Source organism: Oxyura jamaicensis, chromosome 9 (genome assembly GCF_011077185.1).
Source record: "Oxyura jamaicensis isolate SHBP4307 breed ruddy duck chromosome 9, BPBGC_Ojam_1.0, whole genome shotgun sequence".
Lineage (NCBI taxonomy): Eukaryota > Metazoa > Chordata > Aves > Anseriformes > Anatidae > Oxyura > Oxyura jamaicensis.
Genome location: NC_048901.1, coordinates 18716961 through 18738753, shown reverse-complemented (window position 1 = coordinate 18738753; position 21793 = coordinate 18716961). Strand labels below are relative to the sequence as shown.

Here is a 21793-nt window from a genome sequence, read left to right as displayed (position 1 = left end):
CTTAATTAGGTGATCTAATCTTTCGCTCGTGTCCCAAAATCATGTTTCTTCCCAAACAAGACAGCTGACACACAGCTCCCAGCAGATCCTCACTATTACATGGCTCTTCCAAGAACATCAAGACCAGAGTTTTTTTCCACACTGGAGCTCTTCATCCAAAATAAAGAGGTACTATTTTCACAGTATCTTTTGCACTGTTAAGTTCCACTCTGGAACCAATTCACACTTCTCCAAGCTGACGAGCCAATGGCTGCATTTTAGAAAGGTGTTCAGCATCATCTCTGAACATTTTCAATGCCTCATTAAATGCACCGAACCATGAACGCCACATTTCCAGCCTCACGGCCATTGTTGGCCTCTAAGCAGCACAATCCCAGCAGTTTGATACAACTAAAATAGTGGTTGGTTGCCATATATTAAATAGCATTGGCTACAAATTTTATTGAGCTCCCACAGCATAATGTACTAATTACTTGGCCAACAAACATCATTAAGCTTTTAAAATAATCTCGTACCATTTGGAAAACATACCGTTCAATGAATACCTTATTAAACACAAATTAAGCATTTATTTGAGTTCTTTAATTCTAATGGTGAGCACACATTTTATTATAAGACATGAAAAAAAAAAAAACAAAAAACAAATAGAGTAAATGATTAGAAGACACCAGAATCATTAAAAGAAGAAAAAAAACATCAAGCAGACTTACTTGATCATTCTGGAAAACGGTGCTGAAAGTTGTCCAACGTGGAGTTTACAGCCATTTTAAAGGCTGGGCAGTTTCAGAATGACATCTGTAGGTGTTTCATGACCAGCAGATCTGTGTTGCCATGGGAGAACATAAATACCTGCAAGTGAAAAAGAAGAAACAAAGCTGTTATCAGTTAGAGACAGCATTTTGGACAATTTTTTGATGATTTCACACTCGTTTAGCTACAGCCTTCCAGGTACCAAAGGGACAAAGAGAAAAGCCTGTGTTGAAGTCGTGGAGGTAGCTATTTCCCATCTGCTGGTCAGCTTGTCTTGATTACGTGGATGAGAAAACTTGAATCAGAAGAGGGATAATTGAATAAGTCACCTCGTGTTCAGGACAAATTGACAAGAAAGGGTTATAGTAATGGTTGTGAAGAATGACTGACCATAGAGTGATAGATCAAAAGCAAGAGGAAAAGAGAAGCACAGAATGTAATTCTTATTGAGGCTTCAAAAATCACCAAAAAGGCATGAAATAAATACACACAATAACGTCTGGTTTCAATTTAAAAGTGAGTCATTGGAGAAAAGATTAAAAATTAAAGCCATATATTGAAATGGAGAGAGAGAACAAGTAGATTTTATGGATGCATTCAAGAGGGGAGGAATTATACTAAAAATACAAGAAGATTAAATAGGCTAAGTATGTAACTACTGCTGTAACATCGTAGTTAGAAACCTCACTGAATCCAGCAGGAGCCCCCTTCCCCCCACCAAACGAAAAAGATGTGTTTGACAGCTGTTGGATCATGTTCTCAGTTACCTCATACTGACCTTAAAACCACTCGGCTTACTCTAACCTGCCAGCTCCAGTAACTATATATGAGGATGGGCACAACTCAGAGTATCCTAAACGCTTAATATATCTTTGCCACTGAAACTCAGTCACTTCTAGGAAAGTGAAATGCCATGCAAAAATCCTATATTCAAAAGAGTAGGTCAGAAAACCAATATTTTTATTCCATAAAGAAATTACAAGAATAAAATCTTCAATTATATTTTTTAGATGTTATTTTTTTATTTTATTTTTTATTTTAAACCCAACTGGGAGACTGGAGCGCAATTGAAACTTTTGTACATTTGCCTTTCAGTCAAGAAGTCTTGACTGGTTCTACTCTAACAAACACAGAAGTGAAAAGTGAAATAAAAATATTAACTGACAGCCCAGACTGCCATGTGGATTAGGCTTCTAACCTGGGATCTGACCTTACCACGTGAAAAATATTATCTGTTAAGAAACATCCACAAAAAGGACTTGTATTTGCAATATCTTGTTCAGGTAACCCACACCCAACAGCCTTACAATTCTTTGATTTATAAGCTTCAGAAAGCTGAAGGAATGCCTTTTAAACATATTCAAACTGGTGTAAGTCTGTCTGAAATCAATAGGCTGTATTCATTTAGCAGGAGGTTGAATTCACGCCAGTTCTGACTGAGCTGAAGGTCAAACAAACAGATATTTCAAGCTTAACGTTTGGAAAAATAATTCACTTTTCATACATGTCTCTAAAATTGAATTTTAGTTCAGGAACTACAGCAGGAGCTGTAGCTGGACAATGACTAGGCAGTGTTGGTAACACGCAGTTACTCTCCACAGCTTTAAGAGGTGATGCCACCGATGGCTAAGCACAGATGTAACAGGCTGTCTGGTTTCCCCATGTGTTTGTGGTTTTCCAACCAGCACAACAGTTTTTGGAGGAAAGGAGGACAGGTGTTATGTCCTGCATCAGATTTACAGGTTTCTGTAAAAAACAAGTTTCATACTACTGCTGCATTGGTGGGAAGAGACCAGAGCATCTCAAATCTTTGCTTATGCTGGAGGAGGAGCAAGGGCTCCTCAGGGAGCACCGTGACTGTCCCTTACTTGCCATGATGTCTCTTTTCCCCTTCTCTCCCCTCTACCTGATTTCAGGCAGCAAAGTTCAGGGCTGCCATGAAGTCTTAAGGCATCTCTGCTCGAAGGCAGCCAGCTTTTCAAGGTAGCAATGGGTTTTGCTCTCCGCTCAGCACCTTGTCACCACCAGCCAGAAATAAGTGACCATCATTTACGAAGCTCTGCCTGTTGGTATTGTTTTGCCTTGCATTAGTGCGTGCACATGGGAGGGGCAGTCCTTGCCCTGAAGGGTTTACCACCTAAATAACAAGGAATGGGGATGAAAAAGCATGAGTGCCCTGCACCTCAGCCCTGGTGATGGGTCCATGCAGAGATCAAACCTGTCCATGGAAGCCACGGCTGGTCCCCTAGGCCCTGACATGCACTTGCCTCTCAGCACAGAGAGGAAAAGATGACCTCCCTCCCTCTTCAAAGAATGATCCTTCCTAATTATGGCAACCTGAAATTCCTCAGTGATAAGCATTTTTTTTTGAGGCTGGGCCAGGTATGGAGAACAAAAGCAAACTGGCATACATAGTAATTGTTACCAGAACAAGTTTCTCCAAATGAACCAATTTTATACCATTTACCTGTGCAAGAAGGAAAATACAGCTCACCTGAGTAGATTATAGTGCTGCTGATGGATTAAGACTTAAAGCAAGTCTTGTCATCTTTTATTAGGCATAACATCAGAACACAGCAGTAAAGCACAAACTGCATCATTGCTAGGTAACATCAGACTTCTCAATTATTGTTACTCCAGCCATCAACGTGCTGGCACATGTAGAGATTTAAAAGTCAAATACCATAATTATACCCAGAGGAGGAGTTTATGGAGTGGAGCCCATACAGGGTTCATAGGTAAACAGTCCTTGCAGGTTTGGTTTCTATATAGTAATTCTCTTTTTTAAATTATTTTTTTTAAGGCAGCACAGCAATGCTTCTGTCATTCATAGAATGGTTTGGGTGGAAGGGACCTTAAAGATCATTTAATTCCAGCCCCCCTGCCACGGGGGTTCAGACTTGCTTTATCATTTTGCCTTTGTAAATATTCAAAGCATGACAGCCAGGCCTAGGTTTCTAGGTTGTCTTCTTTTGTCTCATTTATTGTAGAAATTCTCATGGCAGTGTGCAGATAGCAACCTCATGGAGATGAAGGGAGAAACTCGCTTTTCCTACAACCAGTCAAGTACTATCGGCTACAATTCAACAGCTGTACGTGAATTAAATTCAGGTCAAGAAGTTGTTGGAAATCAATGAAATTGTTTCATTGAATTTCTGAAATTTTGGATAAGTCTGTGTTTGTGTGTAAAATTAAGCCCCATAGTGCCAAAGACACTGGTTACATCTGAGAGCAAAAGCAGGTAAATACTTCCCATCTTACAAGACCTACCCAAAGCCTGATCCCAAAATGTAGTTACTTCTAGAACAGAGAAGTGCTCCTCCTTCAGGAGGTTGTAATGCTTTGTTTCTTCCTATCACTTAACAATTTTAAAGTGGTATTTTATTGGTGTTTATCATGACTTAATGGTGCGATCATTTGCTTAATATTCGGTTACCTGAAAATAATTATTTCTCCATCAAAGCAGATATGTTCTGGTTAATAACCACTGTTAATAACGTTTATGTTTCAGTGAACCTTCACTGCATTAAAAATTCCTGTTACATTGCTTTTTTCCCCTTCTAGCCTTGACACGTTTTAGTTATAAAAAACAACGTAAAAGTCCACAATTTAAGTTTTAAGTCTGTCACTAAGCTTAATTATCTAATAGCACCGTGCTTCAGGTTTTTTTTTAAACATAAATTAGGGTAAAAATTATTTCATGTTTCATTTACTTATAATGCCATAGCTAACGCCATGCTAATCAATGCTCTTGACATTCACAATGCAGAACTGATTCAGTATCAAAAAGGTAAAAGGCTCATTGAGAACATCCTGGCTCGTGTAACTTCAATTGCATTCAGCAGAGAATTAACTGGTAGCTATTGTCATCAAGCAAAATCTAAATAAATGTAAATGAAAGCAGAACCTAACCCAAGGTTACAGCTCTCACAATCCATGAGAAGAAACTTTGCATCACATGGCAGAGCTGTCTTATATCTTGTTTAGCTCATGAAAAAAAAAAAAAAAAAAAATAGACCTAAACACACCCAAACCATCAACTTTTAAAATAAAAATTGCCACCCGATGGCAGTGGGCAAATGCCTTCTGCCATAAAGCAGTGACCTCCTGGCTCCTAGGAGGTGGCTCCTAGGATCCTCCTGCCCGGGGAACAGCATTCTCGGACACGGTGTGTGAAACACGAATGAGCCCTTGTAGCAGTACTGACTGAAGGAACAGAATTTGGCAACGGTTTGGAAATACAGTAAGGGAAAATGGAAATCAATAATGTTGAATATTTCAGAGTCCTGAAAAAAAAACTCAATTTAGTGGAGCCTAAATTACACAGAAGTGTGATTACCCATATTAGTACTATCTGCAGGGGAAGGCTGCGCTAATTCTGCTTATTTAAGAAGTTACAGGAAGCCCCACACCCCACATCGCTACCTGATCCAAAAGCCCCTCAAGGACAGTACGGCTTCCACCAACATCAGCACCCACGTTTGGGTAGAAAGGAGGTCACATACCAGGCTAACATGTCTGTCTGGGGATGGGATCTCCTCCTGAAAGTCAAATAACTTCTCCTGGCTATACCTGCTAATACGCTTGCTTTTCCATACTGCTAGTAGCAGCTCATAAAACTTTCTTCCCCTCTTTCCTTTAATCCATCACTCAGCTGACCTCGAACAACCCTGTATCAAATGGGTATTGGAACCATTTAATGTTTCAAGCGACCTCTTAGGTCAACGTTGGCCAAAGAGCCAGGAGGAAAGGGAAGGTTTAAAGCATTTTAGCACTCACTCCTAGGAACATTATGAGATCCTGACTGCATGAATCCTCCTTCTGAGCTGTAAGCATTAGATTTTTGACGTGTTCATGAGAACCCTGAAAATAAACTACCTTGGATTTTTACAACCTTTGTGTCCCTGAACCCCAGCTCGCCACCACCCATATAGTTTGTTACCCCGGCCATTAACAAACAGCAGGAGCTGCACAACCTGGAATAGCCACGTCAGTGTCTGTAGCTCTTCTGCTACGAGATGGGGGGGAGTCAGGGATAATTACAGGCTGAACGAGTTGCATAATGCAGCGTGCATCCTCAGCAGTACATTGTGTCCTGATTACCAGACGAGAAGCTAGAGCTGCATTGAAATTATAGTTTTAAATTCATCTGTCTTTATTCTAACAGACTGAATGCGAGAGGCAGGAACAACCAATTCCAGAGACAAACAAAAATTGGTCAGGGGCTTGGAAAGAATTGTATTGTCTCCAGGCTGGCAGGCAGACAGCTGCTGATTTCTGTGTAGCTCTGTGTTTAAGGGATAGGTGGAAAGGCCTTTGAACAGGCCAGATTCCCCTCCTGAGCTCTTCATTAGGTTTAATTTTAGGACATCTCTAGTTACCACAAGGGATCAGGTAAACTTATGTCCAGTGACTGCTGTCCAGGAGATACATAATGCCAGGTCCTGGCCAAAAAAAAAAAAAAAAAAGGAAAAAAAAAAAAAAGAAAGACTAAAGAGAAAAACAGCTGCTCAGTCTGATGTTCAAAAGCTGCAAACGGATGAATTTTAAGATGAATATAACCTCCTGCATGATAAAACGTCCCAGTAGGATTTGGGTTCAGTTCTGGATCTTCAAAAGGAATATTACCGAGCATGTCTTTGCAGGGTCTTTGAACGTCTTATTAGCCTATTCTCTGAACTGTTTCTTTATTTTCATCTTCTAGGGAAGCTAGCTCCTTCCTGAAGATCCCATGCTCCACCTTTTCTGGCACTTTCCACATCATCAATCTGGACAATTTGTCACAGCAATTTTCATTTGGTTTTCATGGCCTTTCTTGCTATATTACATATTGAATTAAACTAATTTACCCCCTTCTTACGTTAACAAACGATTTGTATTTAACTCGTGCCTTCCTTCAAAGACACTACTTCCTTTCATATTCTGCTGTATGTAAAATGCCCACAGAGCCTCTTCCAGAATTCATTACTTATCACTCCTGATGCAAAGATCAAAGGCACGCAGGGCTGTAAAGCTGGATTTTCCTCAGAATCAGACATCAAGATGTCCCACCAATTGTTTTGGCATACGGATTCTGGTGTATATCTGAATAAAACATATATTTTTTCCTATTAATATTCACCAAGTACTCTTGGTATTTCTGCTCTTTATAGTTGTTGTTCGGAGTAAGAATATAGTGAATTTATTGACTTGAAATTTTATCTGAGGGAAGGTACCAATATACTTGTACAGTGTTTAACTGCCTCTTAGTGACCATTGGCACATAATTACTGCTGAAAGATTGCACAGGCCTACAGCTGACTGAATGCTTTCAGCAGGCAACTGTGCCCAGGGCTCCCAGACAAACACTGGTTACCAAATCTGTCCCCCTGATGCAAAGGAGAACTCCCTGATGCTCTCATGCACTGTGTCCCTGAGGCCCCAGGTGCTGACACAGCTAGATCCAGCTCGGAGAAGAAGGTTCGGTGTCAAGCCGACCCACTCTAAATGTGTCTGCTAACCCAGGTTATTACGGCCTGTTCTGTAGCCACAACCGTAACAAAACACGGCTATAGGACAGTCTGTCCGACGGGTTACCTCTAGGAGCCCACAAAACCCATAAGGTAGGATTTCTTGCTGCTTGAGGAAAAGGTCAGCCTCACCCCAGAAAGCCTGAATTCAGCTGGAAACATCTATGTGGAGAACAACCTCCCCACCTCCTTTAATTAAGGCAAACCCAAACCAAAGGCTGTTAGGTTACATATTCATGGCAAACATAAATAGCAGAGGATCATTCACACTGGTACGATGGTAAGCTCATTCTTAATGTTCAGATGCAAAATGTTCCCAGAAGCTGGGCTTTATCATGCAGTATAAATAAAAACAAAGTCTTATTATAAAACATTAACACGTAGATGACCAGAAACCCAATATTTATATTAGTAAATGCTTTGGCTGCTGCTATCATTTTAAGGTGTGTTTTTTTCCCCCCTAACATTTAATTTCAAAATAAATGACCTGAGCGTATATATTCTGTATGCTATTCAGTTTGATATATACAGTACAGAAGTTTAATTTTCATTCTGAATTAATTAAGAATTAATGACTACTTAGAGTGTTAGTCATGTCTGGGAATGCTATTTCTCTCAAAAGAAAGCAGTGGCAGAATTAGTCAACTCTGAGCAGCGCAATTAGATGCAGCCTCATGAAAAGCATGAAGAGTTCAGCACATTAAAGGATATTATTTTACTGAGCATGTTATACGCAATGAACGAACCTTTTGTATGTCTGCAAACCATTTAAAATTAATTTTTTTCATTCAGTCTTATGTATTGTATTAGAACTTCAGCTGTCCAAGTATTCTTCATTTCTTCAGTCATTAAAATTAATATAATAACATACTCTGAAGTACGGCCGGGCCTATGGTCTGGAGTAGCTTCCAACACAGCACAGCATAAATGTTCTTAAGGAATGGGGAACCCCGCGGTCATCTTTTCTCCAATTTACTACCCAACTTTATATCATTCCCCTACCTCCTGATCTCTATGGGAGGGTAATAAGCAATAAGGAGGCGGTAAGGAATTTTAAAGGAAGCCTGGTTCAGCAACAAAGAGCACACTTATTGCTCAGTTTATGGTAGCCTGAGGTCTGAAGATCATTTCTGCTGTACGGGGCTCCTTGGCAGGTGTTTTTTTGTGGGCTATCAACCAGAGAGCATGAAAAGGTTTTTTTGGCAACATGAGAAACCTGCACCAGGGAGCCTGCTCCCAAGGCAGCCCAACTTCCTCAGGTAAGGGTCTGTTGCAGGTAAGTAGAAAATATGCTGAGACCCCACGAACGTCATTCCAGACGCATTCTCCACTGAGTTATTAAGCGCTGACAGCGTGCTCATCACCCGGGGTTAAACGCATCCCACGGAAAGGAATTACACAGGCCCATATGCTACCTTGCGAGAGCCAAGCGAGTCTTTTTATGAATAAAATATTTCTCTGAAAAACAACTTCTTTTCTCAACTGAAGTTATTTGTAAATCCAGATCAAATCACAGAATTGCCTCGGAGGATTAATAAAAGAAGGAAAACAAGCTTAAAAATATTATGTACGTATTTAAATCTCATAGCTTGAAACAACAAGTCTGATCTTCCTAAGTTGTTTCAAAAATATTTCTTTTGCACTTGGCATGAGAAGATATTCTAACAGAAAATCTTCATAAAAAGAAATCTTCCCTTCCTGCATTTTGGACCAAAGTTTAATTTCACGCAGTATTAATTTTGGAGGTTTGTGTGGAAAGGAGTTGCCTACATTGGAAAAAGCAGTTCTATTTTGCAGTCATAAGACCCCAGTGCTTTAGGGCCTGGTCCTAAACTAGGTTAAGTGTTAAAAAAAAAAAAAAAAAAAAATTGCTCAAGTAAAAACAGTAAGGACAGGCCAATTTTTTAATGAACCGTGAAACCAAGGTGCTAAACCGTGAACTACACATCTTGGGCAAAGAAGAATGTGAGAGAAGAGCAGAAAGTGCAAGAACATCAACAAAGGTCATACAGAAAACAAGATGACTGCTTGCAAAAGCTCACAAAGTTCCCAAGTCAGCAAGACAACTCCCATATTAAAAATTAGGAATGTTTTTACCCATATTGAAGCTTAGATTTGCTAAGGCTACAGGCTGGGTTTGAGCTAATTTAACCTAAGCCAATGGGAATATAGGAACTGTGCACAGAAAACAAAGGCAGCAAGAGACACTCATCGTAATTGGGTTCAAAACCCTCCAAGAGCTGAGCAGATGATGCCAGTACAAAGGAAAGGTGGTACAAAGGAAAAAAAAAAAAAAAATAGATGAAATTTGAGGGGAACAAACACTTTTACAGCTCCAGCTAAATAAAAACCTCCAACTGTCCTACGGTGCATTAACGTTGATTGAGCAACAGAAATACAAAGAAAAAAAAAATACACCAACATTAAAGCCACCCACAGCCTTCCCCAGGTTTTGCTTGTAGGCATGAAAGATGAAGTGGTTTAATACCTTCTAATAAGCCTGAGTCATACCACCTCTTCTCATCGGCAGCCTTCACGGCAGCACAATGGCAACATCCTCACTTGAGCAGCCTCAAGGATAATGACACTGTCAAAACTTTCCATTGTGCGAGCAGAATATTCGAGAGGGAGATCAAATTAAAATATTTCAGCATCAAACAGGCAACGTGCCTGGGAATTCAGCTACTGAGTATCCTGAATTTATGAGCATTTATGGAAATGGTTATGTGATGGGGAAATCTGGGAGAGGACAGGACCGAGATAGACAAACCGGAGGAGCCCTTCCTCCACAGGAACCCTGTAACTGAACTCACTGGGAGGCTGAAACAGTCACACTGAAGCTCTCCCTTCTGCTGTGCATCTCTTCCCCCCGATGCCCCCAGATCCCATCAGGATTTGAAGGGCCATTCAGCTTCTGCCATCACCAGGGCCCTGACCTCAGGAACAGGCTGTGAGCACAGACTCAGCCATGAGCAGGGACCCAGCCATGAGTGGGCTGTCAGAAAAAGGGAATTTATAAGTCGCTTGTATTAGCAAAAGGATGCCCAGACACCACTAATACCTATCTCACCGTGCCGTTTTATCCAGGCCTACCCTGGGGCTTGAAGTCAGCAGGAAAGATACCTGTAGATCTCGTTTTAATTAGTACTCCAAGTGCAGAAACACCATGATTATCGTTGCTTTAATTCCATCCTGCTATGCATGGGAATTTAAGGCTTGTACTTCTAATAAACCATATTTCCTCAGGATCCCCTGCCTCATTCACTGAAAACTGAGGGGGGGGGGGGGGGGATAACATTTACATGAAGAACAACTGCTCAGTGCTTTACTTGCATTTCCTCACTTGGAAAAATCTCCCAGCCTTTTCCCTCCCGCCTTGGTTGCGGCTGTGCTATGACAATAGCATTGTTTCCTTCCTTGTACGCTCTACTAGAATATGGGGCATCACACAGCATTTGCATGATTCATGAGGAACACAACATGCAGCTTCACTTTTATGAGCAGCAGTACATTGTTCTCTTCTTACAGATGAAAAACTGAGATGCTAGGGGATTAAAAGGGGGGGAAAAATCCCTTTATTCCTCCACATTTTTAAGATAATTACTTTCCAGGCAAAACTGTGGCAGGGCCTTGAAAACTGAGCTTTTGGTGTTTACTGGCAGAAGGCCCAGCATCTTAATGGCCTTTGACCTCAGCAGCTTGAGACCTGCCAAAACCTCTGGCACAGCAGCGAGGCTGAACATCAGAGGCAGGAAGGACCAGCCTCCGTGGGGGCTGAGGTACTCACAGGAGGTCCTGGTATAGTCTCAATTTGGATGCCAGGCATACAGGGAAGACACCCCCAGGAGGTACCCTAAGGTCTTCACTCAGCTTGAAGGAAGGAGACAGATAGATGAACAAAAGATTAATTGAGCAGGCATTTGGTGTTCCCCAAGCGAGGAACGCCCTTTTCCTCATTGGGAGGACAAGTCAAGCTATGGTGTCTCTGCATTGTCATTTGGATTGCTTATTTATGCAAGTCTTTGTCAGCTTGATGTTTTCAGCTAACTAAGAAGTTATCCCATCCTTTCCTTCCATGTGATAGCACCCGAGAGAAGAGCCCTAAGATCTTTACTGTTTGAGATCTTGAGCCTATTTCCTAATTTCAGCCTAGATGATTAAAATCTTGCACGATTAAAATGAGTAAAAGCTGTAAGCAACCGTTAACAGCTTCTCCTAATAAAAATCCAGTAAATTCTGAGATGTATGTTCAGGTTTAGGTCCTAAACTAAAGAGCAGCACAAGGTGTGTGATTTAAAGGCTCCATGTTTGCCTCTAAGCAGAGGCCTCATTCAAATGCTCCCTCCTCAGACCTACTCACTGATAAATGTCTTTGGCAACTAATCTGAACTTGCATCCAGAAAGAGAAAGAAGCAACCATATAAGCACGCAGGAGATTTACTATCAGATTTTGGTGCTAGTCTTTCTCATCCATGACAGGGAAGACGACAGGTATATATCGAGGGCAGGGGAAAAAGGGGCAAACGAGACCAGTTATTTCTGGATATTTAAACATACCTGCATTCAGAAACGTGGCCATCAATAAAATAACATAAGCTGCAGGTGAAAAAGTCTCACTAGGTAGTCCAGAAAGGGGTATAGCCCCCTCCAGATTCACTGAGCCTGGAATGCAATGCAGTCCTCACCAGGACAGATGTGCAGGTGATGTCGGTTCTGGATTACTTCCCTTCCTGGAATTGGATTTTACCAATGCAGGTATGTTATCCTGTTATCCCACCACCTGGGCACCCTCCCAGTTTTACAACAGGTTTTATGGTATTAATGACTTCTCAAAACTCCTCTTGGAAGGACGTTTTATGTGAAATCCTTGCTCTTCGTATTTGAAGAGAGTAAATTTTGGTCATTAAGACTCGGCAGAAAAGCACAAGAACATGACTTCTAAGATACCGAAATATAAAGTAACACTTCACAGGGGGCTTTTAATTTACACAGCCTTCAAACCAGTCATCCATTTTGTATTTCTCCACCCACGCTTGATTCCCAATATACTACCTTCATTTTTTCAGAAGAGCACTGCAAAATAAAATGCATTCCTAACCTAAAATTCTGATAGAACAAGTCCTTTAAAGATCTAAGATCAATTTTAAAAATACATAATCAATTTTAACTCCAAATGGAAACACTTGTGACAAAACAGTCCCTGGCCATGGATGCAATTCACATGCTGAACTGCGGCAAGGCTAACTTGAAATAGATGATTGGAAATAATATGTAAATAGCAATAACGTGAGCAGTAATTTACACCATCTACATTGAGAGAAGTGTGAGCAAGGAACAAGACAAGTCCACTGCAGTCTTATGATTTGCTTTGTTTTGCTAACTTGCTATTTCATCAGAGAAAGGATATGTCCTCTGTGATGCGACAATTTTAATTGACTAATGTCCCATTATAAATCCTGTGATTTTGAGCAGGGCCCTTTTCATATTTTTTAAGAGATCAATATATACAGATTAACATAATAATCCTTTATTGCTGAGTATATTTATATTGATGCCTGTACTACAGGGCTTTAGGTTTATAACCCTTAATTACTCACGTGGCTCTACATTGCTTGATTATGGAATTCCGTAAAACTGCAAACATACAGGAAAGTTGCCATTAATTTGGAAAGTAATCTGGAATCCAATTCTTTCAGACAATTTATTCGCTAAAATGAGTCCCACAGCTGCAAATATCTACAAACTTCAGTGATGTTTCATTCCCAGAGTGAGCTCATTTGGAATCTTTCTTTTAAAGCAATGTATATTGGCATCGACTGCTCTGAAATTAGTTTAAATTAGGTCACAAGTAGACCAATTGCCTATAAAAATCGTATCTTTTATAGATAAGTGGTTAGCTCATGTTATTAGAAAACAGTTCTCCATCCCACTTTAATCCTGTTCTGCTTCTTTGTGCTTTTTCCCCCCCCCACTACTTTATGAAATAAACACTCTCCGGAAAAGTAGAGACTAGAGATAAGTGAACTCCCCCCACCTCCTTGTAATTTTGCATCACTGCCAGCCTCGCATACTACAACTCAATTCCCCTGGGCCTTAGATCCACAAGTAGGAATTCTTTCAACATAGGTCAAAAATCTATAAAACAACACTGCTGGAAGAGGCTATAGCAATGGACTGCTCAACACTCATCCAAACTCCACTTAACAGACAATACTAAGGGTCAGATTTGTGATTTCTTCTGGATTTAAGGAAGATGAGAATCTATCCTCAACTGAAAAAGAATATATAATTTGTTGTTTTTCTTTTAAAGGAGAATCACAGTATCTCACTGAATAAATTGTTTAAATCAGATTTAAAAAGCTTTTGAGTAAAATGAAAGTCATCTTAACGTATTTCCATTCCTTGAGGGTCTCAGCACCCACTGAAGAAGTATAACACCTCTCTCTTTGGAGTCAGGAAGCCGAAGATGTCCTTGGCTCAGTGCACCTGGCCCTAGATCACCAGTTACCAACTCATGGCTTGGATTCAAGCTTCATCTAGTTGCCCTGAGCAGTGATGATGTGCACACGTGTATTACTTGAATGCCTTCTTAGCAGTCTTCTATTGGTGATTGCTTTTTCAGACACATGATAACTGGAAATACACTGGATTTTTCCTGATAATACATTAAAATAAATTTGCCTGTAAAAGTAGCACCATAGTTTCCATTCCAAGCTGATAGCTATCACATAACATGGGCCAGAGCTTACATCTGGGGTAGGCCAGCCAACTGCTATTTAAATCTGAAAATGTATGATGATTTATATCAGTTGAGAATCAGACCAGCTGTTTCTAATGGGGTTTCATTTGAAGCAATTACAAAATGTAAAGTTGGAAACCCTATCATCTTGTTAGTTTTCCAAGGCCTATTATCTGGTCTGCGTATTGCTGCTAGAGAAGTGGGGGTCTTCTCCAATTACTCATTCTTAATTTATATGCCAGACTCCAAGCTCCTGTCTCCACACAGCCACCCATGACTTCAGGCGACACGAACAGAAGTTGCTGCATCACCTAGCAGCTAAAGCAAAGCGTTCAGAGGAGCAAGGGCAGGCTGCTTCTCCCAGCCCTTCAGTCTTCCACATTTGCAACATGGAAAATTAAGTGTCTTATTTTAAGGATAAAAATTTTGCGTATTTTGAGAGCTAGTGCTTAAAAGTGGGTGGCATGTAAATATACAACACCAGCTCCAAATAGGAACTATCTTCATCAGATCATTGGCAGAACCACAATTAAAAGACTTCCCCTCTCAATCCCTGGGCATGGCTTAAGTCACTGGAATCAAAACAGAAATTTCTTCTCTCAAGTCGAACCCACATGCTACTAAATCTCACATGCTATTTACCTACCCCACAGAATGTGTGTGACTTCACTGCACATGAATCACACTCTTTCTGCAGTTTGCATCGAGTTGTTTGAGTAGGAGTCTCTACAGAAGCGGGATGCAGCATTATTTTGAATGCAGACAAAGGACAGTCTTTCTTCCTGAGACAGTAGGTCTGAACAGATCGTTACAGCACAGATACAGAGAGAACTTGCCATAGCACAGCTGAGTATGTCTATTAAATAAGAAGCTGAATTTCATATTATTCATAGGGCTAGGAGTTCTCTCTCAAAGTGATTTGTAATGGGGAAAAATGATACACAAAAACCAGATTTTGCAAGACTGAAAGCTTGCCACAGGATGTACTTTCCTGTTTCTTCCCTGCATTTAGTATTTTGTGGAAGCCATAAAACAGGGCGTATCATGGGATACGCCATGAGGCAAAAATATCTAATCCCTGCAGCTGAATGGAGGCAAGAGACACCCAAGATAAAATTTCCATAACATGTGCCCAGTTGTAACATTATACTGGTCTTAAACAAAAGGTTAAGTATTTCTACACTACATTACTCTTCAGAACAACACTCATGAAGATTTTCTTTTTTTATTCCAGTTCAGGACAGAAACACATCAGAATTTTCTCTGTGTAATGATTTCCAGTGTTTCAAAGCTTGACAATAAATATTTATTTTTACACCACTAGTTTTCTCCAGATTAAATATGTTTTCAAGTGCTACTTTTTAGGACCTACAGGACAAGCATTTGAAATCTGTAGACAATTACACCCTTTCATTATCTTCATTTTAACAGGAACACAGAACATTATTACCAAATACAAAGTGATGAATGTTCCTCCTACGTAAGGAGTTATAAACTACCCAATTCAGGCAGTTGGGTTGGTTTCTTGTCAATATTTTTCTCCCTCAAACTGATAGGGAAAAGCGAAGAAAAACTAAGAAGTGCATATCTTTGAACAAAACAAAATCCTTTGTTAGGCCACTGCATTAAATCCTAAGTACCAAAAATGCTGCCAGGTTTTATATACACTCACAGGTTGTTAATACTTGTGGTATTTTCAAACGTGACACCTGGAGCTTCATGGCACACATCAGACTTCCACAGCCTCCTAGGAAAGCTGCCTGCACAGTGAGGTCTTTGTCAGATGCTTCATCTGATTCATGTTCTCAACGACATGTGCTTATATCACTGTTACGCCGGTTAATAACCTGACCCTGAAAACTGGAAATATACCACAAATCACCATCATGGAAAGTTTACGTCTCAACTTCCCGACTGGATTCAAAGTTCAAATGATAAACTCATCAGTGGGTGTGCTGCTTTCTGGCTAGTGGAAAATCTGTTACTAGCAGGGAACTATTAATCTTCCAAAAAGAACTGCAGCGCCTTACTTCAGATGATAGCTTTGTGGTGGGGAAAGCAAGAAAAATGGCACGGCAATTGTTGCTGACCCTTGCCGTTAAAATGCCATTTACCAACTCTTTAAACCAGGGACTCTCATTCAGGGGGCAGCTTGCCAACAAGATCAAAGTCAGCAGGAGCTTTGCCCGAGAAAGTATTAAGAAGTGCCCAAATAAGGCAGTTATCCAGAATGCAAATATTTCTTCCTTATTCAGCATGTGGAATTCCCATTGATGGAATGAAAGTACCATGTGCGCAGAAAATGCAAAAGATGTCTACAGCATGGATCAAGGGAAAGAATTTTGCCTGTAGTGTTATGAAAACTTAATCATTTATACAGTTCGAGGACCTCAGGCTGTGGCATAAAAAAAAAAATTTACACATTCTGTGTGAGAAACACACAATCCACCATTTCAAAGCCTTCAGGATTGGAATAGGGTTGTTTTTTGGTTGCCAAGCCGGAGAAGTGAAGAAATGCAATAGGTTTTGCATGGAAACCGAGACTGAAGTTTATCAACTAACACAAGGCTAGTTTTTATGCTGGAAGAAAAGCATCCGGATATCCTTAAATGAGCACAACTTAGTCTTATCTCTCGGAGATGCAGCATTTCTACCGTTAATGTAGACTGTTAAATTGACTTTTGCATCATGTTTATACCTCAAACAAGAATATGGGACCTATCTCTGTGTCAACAGTCCTGCTGTAGGACAGACGTGTGTTCCGTTAGTTATTCATACTGATATGGAAGTCAGAATTTGCTCCTTTGTGGGCAAGTTTCAGAATTAGACTATTTACAAGTAATGTAAGGCTTGAAGAGAGTCAGAAATACATCATTCATTGCAAATGATTTTACTTGCAGGCTTCACAGAGCTGGGCAAATGCATCAGGACTTAAACACATCTGTAACCAAATGATGGAGATGTGAATCATTATCATTCGGAGGGGTTAGGCTACCCAGGCTTCAGCAAGGTTCTTCCGATTGTTAATATTCTTGAAAGTGTTTGCAAGTGCCCCAAGTTGTATGTTGTTTACTGGTTGTCATTCACCATTTGCTATTCCCTGTCAAAATGTTTCAGTCATTAAATCGGAGAGCAGAAAATATACCACATGCCTAATCACACACTGTGAATAATAGAAGTAGACAATTTGTGAATGGTTTGTGAACAAACCCTGAACCGGAACAGAATTCATGCAGACTATTTAACAGGCATCCGAATAACACATCTCTTTCCAGAGCACAGCAATGATTTGCAGGTTGCCTCTCAATTAATAGTTAAATTCATTAAGCTTTGTGTTTTGAAAAGCACTGTTAGTGTAGTCCTAATATTTTGTCTCCATATCTGCTTTCAAAAATGGACATAAGGAGACCAATTTACTTTTTCTTTTCTGACAAAAATAACCTTTGTTAGAACATCAAGTTGAAAAAGCTTATCGGGAACATATGTCAAAATACATTACAAGGGAATATTGATCGTCTCAGAACTAAGAATCCTAAGTCCAGGAAACGCAAAGAAAAAGTTAAATATTACAAGAAATCCAAGCATGTAAAGATAAGGAAGAGTTCAGTGGTTCAGCTTTAATTCGGCCCACCATACCTTTTTTTAAACATTCTGGGAACTGACTGAAAAGTGTTCAATATGCACTGTGCAAAGTGGCTTTCCAGCTTGATCTCTCTCAGGGAGTGTGTGCAGAGCTCTGGCTCCTCTCTTACTGAACTAGCATGCAACCATTTTGTAGCAAATGCATGACTGTTCAGTCCTGATTCCTCTTACACAGCCATACAACCAAGCTAAAATTTATTTTTTTAAGCCTTCCTACCACCAAGTCTGAATATTCGTAGACAGCCAGCCCAAAATAATACAAATGCCTCTGAAGCAATCATAAGTGGGATTGCTTTTAGTGTTATCAGCCACGTAGCTCACAAATGGAGTACATTACTGCAGCGTCCCGGGGTGTGCTCATTACTCAGTTTTCTCATTTGTTTAAAGATTGATATTCTCATGGTATCTCTTTGGACTAACATCAGTGCATCCGATGACGAAACACAGCATTAGACCTTTACAGAGTGCGTGCTACAACAGAAATCCGCATTGCCCACATCTGTTCTCAGTACAGAGCACCCTTTCCCCAGTTTTACAGCTGATCAGATTACATTTTCCATGTTCTGCTCACGGTGCTCATTCTAGATGGAATTTGTTTCTATGCAGAAGATGAGCACGAGGCCTGTGTGCTATTTAAGATGCAATTAAGCCCTCAGAAATAGGTCTTAAGTGATGCATAGGCTGCTGTCAGCTCTCTAAATTTCACCCTATGTAATTTCTTCCATCACCCACTCACATTATGTTATTGTCTATGGCTTCAGAAAATTACTACTAGTGCATTCATAACTTCCATTCAACAAAGAGGCTCAATGATTGTTTTCTTTAACGCCCTCTGAGCTTCCCATATTGGCTGTTGTGCTTTTACAACTACATTTCCCCAGTATGAAATTTCTCTTCCATCTTATATTGGAAGCAGTATAATTTAGAGTTCACTCTGGAACATCTCATCAGGGAAAACGGATCGGGTACGCAGCAGTTCCATTCCTAACATTATACTGACCTCTAGAGTAAGAAGTGCCGCACACCTGACAAATCGGCTGGGTGCCTACGAGAAGCAGAGAGGCAGATGAGGACTACCACGAGCTGCTTGCCCTCAGGAAAGGTGCCAGGAACAAAGCACAGCCCCAAAAGCCGAGCTGGACCTGGGCAACAAATAAGGTGCAATAAGGATTTGGCCATGCCACGGCCTCTGTGAGCAGTCCCAAGAGTCTTGCAATGACCCTACACAACACCTTGTGCCTTACTTTTAAATTCACATCCTAAGGACTAGGAAATTTAAGATTCAGATAGTTGCTCACATGGACTGGCAATACTTCACACAGAATCTGATATTTGCACTTATTTTCACTTTTCAAAATAACCTGGAGGCTGCAATATTTTAAAGTCTGAGCTACACATCCTCTTTTGCAAGCAGTCGTGGGGCAATATACAACATTTTATGCTCAGAGTTTTCTTTAATTTCAGTTTCCTGGTTTCCTTTGTCTGAGCTAACTAACATTTACAAAATATTACTCAAAATGCTTCCTAAATACGAGCGTGATTTTTGTGAAAACTTCAAGGTTTCAAAAGCACATTCCCAAGAGACTCAGCATGAAGATATGCTTAATTATTGTTGCCTGGATTCCCCAGGAAGCCACTACGGCCTCTTATTGTTACTAAAATACATTATCAGAATAAGAACATAACAAAGCTGCTTTACACCATGTTGACCAGACTGTTTGTTACATGTAGTTGAGAAATAAGAGTAATAAGAACATGATACTAGGGATCAGAGAACCCACTAAGAGATGCACTCACTACTCCCACTCAGAGCCTGGGCAGCCTGCAACAGCAATACAGACACCCCTCATCAGTTCCAAGAACTACCCACAGAATTAGCAGGCTGAGTTACATTGCCAGCCAAGTACTTCAAATTTTCATTTAACACCTCGAGTACAAAGTTCCCCAGGCCCTGCAAACAGAGACATTTGGGGGCGATGATGGTTTTGTGCTTCACATTGTGATTGCCTTTAACAACATACGGTAGCTCATCATTTTCAACAAGGTTCGTTCCCCCTTCCTAAGTACATCAGCTATTTCTGTTCACTCTTTCCCTCTGGTCTGATCTCCCACACCTGTAACAAACAGGTATGGTCAGAGGTAAAACCTGGGGGCTTCTGCTGACTGGAAGATGGTAATTTATTCTCTGATTTTCTGTGTTACTTCATCAGAGCTTACAGAAAGTTTAAAAACAGCATTGGATAAAGTTTTTCTGAAAACAAACAACAACAAAAAACCCACACCACAACTCCTAAGGATTACACTGATGCTTAAAAAGCCTTTTCAAGATGTATGCTGCACAATGAAGAGCTTTTCTATAATTTTTGAAAATAGCCTCCAATAAGATGTTAAATGAAAAGAAAGCTTCATTCTTAAGATTTCAAAAAGGTAGGCAGCCTGTGCCGGTTTTCTCCGTTAATTCCCTCCACGATCAAAAGCAGCAAGGACTTCTTCACAAAGCCACAAAAAGCTCAATCATCAATAAATACAGGTCAGCATTAAGGGTTTTTTGAGCAGTCAGGAGCTGAGCACAAATGGCAAGTGAAATGGCAGGGGACAGAGCCAACTTGACATTAAAACACAGGGTGCAGAGTTAGCACAATAAAGGATACAACAAGTTTGTGCAAGAAGGGACTACTTTATCCAGAGTAGCTAATACACCAAATACGTGGATGGAAGTAGATGGCAGACAGCAAGCAGAAATCAGGAAGGGCCTCGGGTTGCCGGGGCTGAGACCATTCTGCAGTGAGGGCAGACAAACACAGCACTGACCAAGCACACAACCACGATCACTCCTGATGGAGGCAAATGCCCAGATACGTACCCTCCCCTGCAGTGTTTCTGGTGGCTTGACTCTCCTCAGAGGTAGAAAAAGTAAGCAAAAGAACAGGGATTCCACAAGAACAACCAATTTTCCTTCTTGCCCCTCACAAAAACCCTGTTCGAGACCAAAATTTGTCAGCCCCTTGTAGATCTGACTGGGCAGTTAAGGATAACTTTACCCTTGTGCTATGGGGGAAAACTAAGCTCTGAGACACCACAAACCTCTCTCTAACTACTGCAGTAGAGCTGCAAGTGCTGTGAGTTAACCTTAACAGCTTTGCAGGGGAAGCCAATGGGTCTTCAGCCCTGCAGCTGTGGCGCACCTTCAGCTGCAAGGCCTTAACTGCATCTTCTTAAGAGGCCCATGTGGCTGAAGCAGTACACACAGGTCTCATTTAAGCTCTCCTACACTCTTCTTTGACACATTCGTTCTGTATGAACCTCTCGGCAGTCTCAGGATGTCTCATCCACCCCAGGATGCCGGGTTGTTCCATCGCCAGGCCAGGCCTTAGCACGCATTCAGGCCTGGTGCCTGGTGAGCAGCCATGGTAGAGGATAACTGGCTGAACATGTGGGAGTGCTTGGAGAACAGGGTCACCCTCAGCGCAGGGGTTCAAAGACAACTTAAGCAGTGACAGGGTATGAGATAAGGTACGAGATACTGCAAAGGGAAAAGGTCTGATTCAGACACAAAGCGGTATAGAGGGCTGAAGGTGTGCCATTGTACCGTTCTGGATTTAGAAATGTGTAATGGAGAAGAACCAGCACAAATCACGTCTCCAGAGAAAGTCTGCAGCTGGGTCAGTGCAGGCAGGTGGGTTGCATGGTCTGTGATCAGGTATCAGAGACGGAGCGGCTATAGCCTGACCTAACAGAAAGCCCCAAAAGCTTACATTTTATCGATGTTTTACACGTTACCTCCTAAAATAAAAGTCAGTATGTGTCAGACTGGTGATGTTTAAACATATAATTCCCTTTGTAGTAAACTGATGCTTCCCTTTACCTGTCTGACAAGTAGTTCTGGGAACACAAAGTAGGAAGAGACCTTGGACAGGAGATGAGAGGGACTCAAGAGACTTGAAGTTACTGGAGACACCAGAGGAGAAAGCAGCAAAATCAAACCCACAAACAAATTGCTCAAGGTCAAAAAACAAAATGCATTGCTGAGATGTGCTGCTTTGTTTCTCAGTCCCAGTTAAGAGAAACAGAAGACCAGACACATTGTGTGCATTATCCAGGGCTGAGGGAGAAGTAGAATAACCAAGAGTCAACAATCCGTAAGACAATATGA

At 40.9% G+C, this 21793-nt stretch overlaps 1 long non-coding RNA gene across 2 annotated transcripts in view; it reads right to left on the bottom strand.

Moving 5' to 3' along the window:
* The window catches only part of LOC118171399, a 186491-nt gene extending 165568 nt beyond the window's left edge, over positions 1 to 20923 (bottom strand). Inside the window, exons 1-2 of one of the 2 annotated variants that reach the window (XR_004753187.1) lie at positions 20504 to 20923; positions 711 to 849 (exon numbers count right to left, since the gene is read on the bottom strand). This is a non-coding gene — a long non-coding RNA (uncharacterized LOC118171399). The remainder of the gene's footprint in view (positions 1 to 710; positions 850 to 20503) is intronic. The other variant, XR_004753186.1, reaches the window with a different exon arrangement.
* Between the last annotated feature and the right edge of the window lie 870 nt (positions 20924 to 21793).